The sequence below is a fragment of the Nicotiana tabacum genome, chromosome 1, assembly GCF_000715075.1.
Source record: "Nicotiana tabacum cultivar K326 chromosome 1, ASM71507v2, whole genome shotgun sequence".
Classification (NCBI taxonomy): Eukaryota; Viridiplantae; Streptophyta; class Magnoliopsida; order Solanales; family Solanaceae; genus Nicotiana; species Nicotiana tabacum.
Window position 1 is genome coordinate 7,947,682 of NC_134080.1, and position 7,975 is coordinate 7,955,656.

Below are 7,975 nucleotides of genomic sequence, written 5' to 3' on the forward strand. Positions count from 1 at the left end.
TTCTCATTCAGACCTTATATTACAATCTCCATGTCTTTCAATGTTTAGTCAGTTTAGTAGCCATTCAGTCTAGTACCTATTTAGTTCAGTATCTCATCAGTTCAGTAATCGTGTATTCATTCAGTTTAGTATACAAGTATTAATGAAATTTCATGTTCCCACCAGACCCATTTAAGGTCCGAAGTTAGCCGAAGATACATCCAGGACAATCATTCGAGGACGAATGATCCCAAGGGGGAGATAATGTAACACCCATAAATTTGAATTAGTTGTGGATGCATTAAATGAGTATTAATGTGATGGTTATCAATTGGTTATGATAATAAGTTTACGAGTCATATCATAAGTGATTTGGGGTCAAGGAAAGACCTAAGTCTAAGCCAAGTTGGAAAATTACATGATAGACTAAAATTCTAAATGAGCACGCACAAGACTATACTTTGGACTAGCATATCTACATTTATATAAGGTGTTATGTGATGCACAACTTACCAAATGAAAGATCTTCGAGTCTAGTTTCTAACGCTTCAAACTATTCGTCATTTGGACACTCCTACCAGAAGTTATGACCAAATTACCAAACGCTGGTAGAATTTTACACTACCGCGCCGCCCCATGCGTCGCACCATGCGGCGTGGCTGTGTAGATTATCATAGCACCTCCAAATTTCATTCCTAGACACATATTCCATTAACACGCCACCCCACCCGGCACCCCATGCACCGCGGCTATGCAAATCTTCATTTTTTAACCCGACCCTATTTTGATATAAAACCTTCGGGGGTTATTTTTCCCACTTCATTTGGACGAATGTTAGAGTTTTCCTCCACCCTCTCAAGACCTCCAACCCCTACCATATTCAAGGTAAGTAATCCCCATTATCTTGGTGTGAAGTCCATCATTTATACACTACTATTGATGAAATCTACACATAAAATACTTATCTTCAAGGGATTTCTTCAAGAACTCAAAGGAGGGTTTTGCAAGATTTCTTCCAAAAAGGTAATCCTACACCCTTAGACTTACATGCATGGATTTATAAGAGAATATGAGTATGAATAAGTATTGGAACTCTTGGTATGGTGATTGGAAACGATAAGTTCCTAATTTAATTACACAATTATTATAGAGATTGAAAGATGTTTATTTAATGGAACTTTGTTGGTAGGGTGTGGATGGATGGTCATATATGTGATATTGGAAGTTATAAATTGGTTAATCATGATGGTGGGATAAATTATTGATGAATGGTGGTAATTAGTTGAACTAACTATATGGTGATGAGATGTAGAGATTTATGCCTATAAGGTGTTTGATAATATGCCTAAATGGCTTAAGTTATGGAATTTGTTACTAATATTGGTTCCATTGGATATTCTATTGTAGATTAAAGGTTCTTAGTGTTGTGGATCATTGTAGTATCACTAAGGCTTGAAATTGAGGTATGTGAGGCTAACTCTCTATGTTTAGGAATGTTAATGATTCCCCCTACACTTCGTTTCTTTTACGACGTATCAATTGCCTCAGAAATATAGTTAAGCCTAGTTCCTTGAATAGTTGTAGAATTTCTATTCTCTAGCTTCATAACTCGTTCATGACTTTCATTCTGAACGTTTTGAGCTTAGTTCGTATTCAATATAGACTTGGGTTCTTTCGGGGCATTATCATTACTTTATAGTCTTTCAGCATTTACAGATAGTCAGTATTTTTAGTACTTCATTAGAGACTTCATAGACTAGAGTAACAACTAGATAGAGTCGCAGACTTTTCATATTAAGCTATGTTGACTACAAATATGTTTCAAAATTATATTAGTATTTTCGCACTTTGATTTTTATCATTCAGACATTCAGTATATCAGCATGTGTTAGTTTATCTTCCGCATTTAGTATGTTATGATATCACATGTTGATTCAACCAGCTAGTTGGTTCGCTCAGTTACATGTAGCCAGGCACCGAGTGCCGTGCTACGTCCATACCCAGGTTTGGGCTTGACACATAGCTTCTATCCAACCTGGATTTTGACAAGCCTGCCCAAATGTATGAGGTTCAGTTAGTGTAGAAAGAGATTGCATTACATGCTGATTATTAGGTGAGAGAGATGAGAAACAATATTCCTTAGGCCTGGAGGGTTGAGCAAAACAAGCTATGTCCACATCTGTGAACATGATGCTACTACACACATAGTCTTTCAAATAGGTTGGTAGACTAGAAATCCTTTTTGACCTTCTTAATGGCATAAGTTCTTCAGGTATAGGAAGGGGTGAGGTTGTATGTGGTGATTGATGAATAGGTGAAACTGGAATTTGACTAGGAGAGGTTTGATGGTGATGATGACTATATGAAAGACTTGATGTTGAAGCAATGTCATTTGCTTCTGATTCTGAGGGAGTGGAGAGTGTTGGATCTGGTGTTGTGGTTGAGTAGCTAGGCTCAGTGGTGAAGTTTGAAGTTGGAAAAATAGAATGGTGTGGTGTGTTGATTTCAACAAAGGGAAAATGTGATTCATGAAACTTTACATCCCTAGATACAAAAACTTTCTTTGTAGACAGTTCAAGTAATTTGTATCCTTTCTGTTGAATAGGGTAACCAAGGAGAACACAAGCTGTTATCCTCTCATCAAAGTTTCCTCTTCCTTGTGATAGTGTAGAAGCATAACACAGACACCCAAAATTTCTCAAGTGTCCATACTTGGGTTTTTGTTAAAATAGGATCTTATATAGTGTCTTTCCTTTAATTACACTAGAGGGTAATCTATTAAGAAGATGTATGGCAGTTAGAATAGATTCACCCCAATATGACATAGGCAGCATGGATTGAAACATCAATCCTCTATATATTTCTAAGAGATGTCTATGTTTCCTTTCAATAACCCCACTTTGTTGAGGAGTTGCCACACAAGATAGCTGGTGTAAGATTCCTTCTGAAGCTAGGAAAGCCGCCTCTTGTGTTCCTTTTCCTAGTTCTAGTGCATTGTCAGATCTTATTATTCTCACCTTTACATTGAATTGTATTTCAACCATAGACAAAAATAATTTAAGCATAGGAAAAGCATCGCTCTTAGCACACAACAAGAAGGTCCATGTTCCCCTACTATAGTCATTTACTATAGTGAGAAAGTATCTGAATCCATTATAGGTATTGGACTTATAAGGTCCCCATATGTCTACATGTATGAGATTAAAAATCTGTTTGGATTTAACACTACTAGCAGGAAAAAGGATTCCTTATTTGTTTAGCCTTAGGACAAACATCACAAATAAACTCAGAATTTGGATCACAATGAAGAAAATCTAAATGTCTCATTCCTGAAAATGGGAGATGTCCCAATCTTACATGCCAAAGCTTAACATCAGGAATAGCTTTAACATTAACAAGAATAGAAAAAGACTCTGACTCTGAAATGGAATTTCTTCCTATTTGAATTGAAAATACATTAGTATTGAATAGACACTTAGACTTAAGGTTACTAAGCTCCAAAATGTAAAGTCCTTCTCTAACTTCACCAAAAGCCCGTGGACTCTTCATTGAAAGGCCCTACAACACACACCCAATGTTTGTGAATAAGATATCATACTTGAACTGTACATAAAACCTATGAAGTGGCAAGGGGTTGTACTTGAAATCTGGAACATGTAAAACATTGTTCAAGACATGCTCTGGCAGAATAGACACACTTCCTATATGGGTAACAATTACCTTGAAAGAATTAGATAAACTGATGTTCAAAGGCACAGGAAGTTGAGTTAGAAACAAAAAAGAATTAGGGTCAAAATACATATGCTTTGAAGCACATGAATCAATGATCCAGGTGTCTGAATTCAGAGTTTTAAACACTGAACCTGAGTATTTTAGAATAGTACCAGCAACTGTATTAGCATTGATTCATGAGTTTCCTGTTTGTCCCTGTTTTGCATGTTTATACATGTTCATCATTTCCACAACTTGCTCCTTGTTGAGATGCTGTCCAAAATTGTTGTTGTTTTCAACATTTTGTCCTGTTGCATTCTCATGACATACATGTGTCAAAACTGCATTTCCCTTGATTTGGTTTTGATAATTTTTCTGATTGGTGAACTCAAAATCATCGAGAACCCAATGATTCTATAGCTGTCTTCCTGTGTATGCCTTGTCTTTCCACAATAAGTACAAGATACATTTGGATTATATTTCTTTCTTCCCTTAAACTTCTATTGTGGCTTGTTGAATTTCTGTCTAGAATTTTTATACCTAGGTGCCATTAGAGCTCCTTTTTGTGCTTGATTCCTATTTTTCTGAAAATTTCTCCCTTGTCCTGTTGCCATGAAGGCTGCAAAATCAGCCAAAAAATGAGCATTAGGTTGTTTAGTTTCTCCAGTTACCATGAATGAAAGTGAATCAGAGTTTAAAGATGTTTTGCATAAATTTCTCTTTGAATTTCATCTTGCAAGAGAAGTGAATAGGCAACATCTATGCTAGGCAAGGGGTTCATCATGAGTATGTTCCCGCTTGCTTGTGCATAGATGTCATTCAATCCCATTAGGAATTGGATCAACCTCTGATCTTCAAGAGATTTAGTTAGATTTCTTTTCCTTCACAAATACAAACATATGGACAACATATGATAACATTTAGAGCATCCAATTCATCCCATAATTGTTTGAGTTTAGTTAAATATCCTGCAATGTCACTATTTCCCTGAACTAATTCTGATAATTCTTTCTGCAGGTGATAGAGCTTTGCTCCATTTGATCTTCCAATTCTCTGATCTAAGCTATCCCAAAGTTCCTTTGCAGTTTTGGAGTATATCACACTGTCTCCAATGTCCTTAGAGAGTGCATTCAAGATTCAAGATATGACCATGTCGTTGACACAGCTCCATTGATCATGCTCTGGAGATATCAGACCTGGAGATTGACATGCTTCATTGATGAAGCCAAGCTTTTTCTTGGATAATAATGATAATAGGATAGATCTCCTCTATTCTGGGTATCCTCTCTCATCAAACACTGCATTTACCAGTGTCATCCCAGGAGAATCGGAGTTGTTGAGATGGTAGGGATGATTGACATCATAGCTTACTACCTTTGTAGTGTTGGTGTTATCTCCAGTGGTGGTGGTGTCACCCATCTTAGCTTATTAAAGAACATATTTGATTAGATGAAACTTAGATGATTAAATTGTTGGATCGAGCTGGTTGCTCTGATACCATGTACGAATTATTGAAGGAATGATTTGTGAATTTTTTTTATGTGTATTTTTCTTCACAGTGTAATCTATACATACAAAAAAATACCAGTCGTTTTGAGAATTTATGCCCCGATCCCCTATTAACTGCTTTCCTCGTGTCTATTTCTGTTATTGTGATTTTCCAGGATGGTTCATCTTGAGTTTCAGAGTGTTTTGGGAAACTTAGTCGCTAAATGAGATCTTAAGTCTTAAAATTTAGACCGTAGTCGGAGCAGTGTGAAGAGGGCTTCAGAATGGAATTCCTTCAATTTCGTTAGTTCCGTTGAGTGATTTTGGGCTTAGGAATGGGTTCGGATTGTGTTTTGGAGGTCCATAGCTTATTTTAGCTTGAAATGTCGAAAGTTCAATTTTTGGAGTTTTCGGGCCGATAGTGAAATTTTGATATCAGGGTCAAAATTTAATTTCGGAAGTTGGAGTAGGTCTGTAGTGTTAAATATGACTTGTGTGCAAAATTTGGGGTCAATCGGACATGGTTTGGTTGGTTTCGGCATCAGTTGTAGGATTTTGGAAATTCAAGTTCATTAGGTTTGGATTGGAGAGTGATTCGAGGTTTTAGCATTGTTTGATGTGATTTGAGGGTTCGACTAAGTTCGTATGATGTTTTAGGATTGGTTGGTATGTTTGGTCGAGGTCCCCGGGACCTCGAGTGAGTTTCAGATGCTTAACGGATGAGAATTTGGACTTAGGCAAATTTTTGATGTGCTAAACCTGTTGGTTTCGCACCTGCAAATTTTGGACCGCAGGTGCGGCGCAACAGAAGCGGTATGGCAATTGAAGATGCGGTCTGAGGCATGAAGATCACTGGTCGCAGATGCAGCTCAAAGACCGTGATCACAACCTACTTTGCACTACTAATTATGTAGCGAGAGAGGGTCGGAACAACTTTTACCCGATTTTGGGTCGGGATCGATATCCACAGAGAGCTAGAATTGGAATTGAGTGTCTATTTAGCTTAGGATTGCGTAAGTGTTCCAAATTACACTTCTAATCATTTTTGGGGGTTTTATTTATAATTCTACTTTTATCAAACTACAAATTATAATTGCAACTAGATTAAGCTAAGAGATAGGCTAAAAGGGTAATTCAAATGGTTTAAAGGGAACTAGGGTAGTGATATCCGCCAAGGTGGTCAATTGACGGGTACTTGAGTCTAAGGCACAATTGACATGATTAAGGAGTATGATATAACCGTTGCACTACTTTACCCATTCTAAACCTCTCGGTAGTTCAAGTGATTTTGCCCAATTGACTTTTTCAAGACCAATTGGGTATGCAAATTTACACAAGCAACTTAGGGTTCAAGTCGGGTATTACTCTCTCGAGGTTTAACCCTTTAATTGGGGATATGAATCTCATAAAGTACTCCCCAATTCCTTGTTGGATCAATTTCAAAGACTTAGTCTCTCTTTCTCAAGAAGAACCCTAGTCAACTAAATACAAACTAGTGTTTGCAACCACTAATTTAGCACTTAACCATGAAATTGACCCAAATATCAAACACCCATAGTCAATTTAACCCTAAAATACAAGACCCATCAATTACCCACAATAGGGTTGAGCCACAACCCTAGCTATGAGGTCTAGCTACTCATATTCAAAGAAGAAAAACAAGAAATAGATGAAGATAAACTCATATTAATTAATTACTAAGATAAAAATAAAGATTCAATGTTGCAAAGTAGATAAAATTTCCCAAAGTGGCTACAAGAGTCCTTCCCACGAGTGTAGCTGCTTCTAAAAACTATCTGATGCCCTAAAAATAAAAAAAGAATCTATTTATACTAAGCTGAAAATTTTGGACAAAAATGCCCCTGCAGGGTTAATGCGGACCGCATGGTGTGCGGCCGCACTTGGGCTCTAAACTTGAAGATCTAGTTCTCTGAACCCGGGCTCCGCGGATCGCACAGAATGGACTGCGGCCGCAGAGGCTTCTAGTGCGGTCTGCACAAAATGGACTGCGGACCGCATTGGCTTGAAAGCTCCAACTTGACACTTCTCTGATTCTCAGCTCTACGGATAGCACAAAATGGTAGTGCGGCGCATTTCCTTCAGTGCGGACCACACAAAACCTAGTGCGGCCGTATTGCCTCTTAGCCTGGAAATCATGCTCTCTGAATCTCCTAGTGCAGACCGCACAAAGTGGTGTGCGGCCGCACTGGGCCAGTTTTGCCTGAGCTTGTCTTGTCTTAGGCACTTGTGCAAGTTTCACTCCTTTTGAGCTGATCTTTGATATTTTGTCACTTTGTTGAGCAAACCTGCAATGAAGCACAACTTGTGAGCCTTTCGGGACTATTTTGTGTGAATTTCTAATCAAAGCATAAGCAAGAAGGAGTATAAAATGCGTCAAAATCCCTAGTTATCAACTCTCCCAAAATTAAGCTTTTGCTTGTCCTCAAGCAAACAAAATAAGACCCACCCCTTAAGGGAAAATCCAAGAAGTTTTCAGCTGTCCTAAAGTAACCTCAACTAGCATCAATTGGGACCAACAATTGCCCTCAATACAAATGAATCAGTAACAACATTTACTCATTGAAACATCATGGGTTAAGTGCGACACAAGAGCATCAAGGGTTGACTCAACATATCAAAGAACTCTTTCAATTACTTTGGTCATTGTGGAACCCAAACTCACACATCCTCAACTCTCCCTAAGCAAACCTCACCTTTAGAATTAGTGGCACACAAAACGAGATTAATGAAAATTCACTCATCTCTCTCAAGAAAAAATTACAAGTTCTGCTCTAAG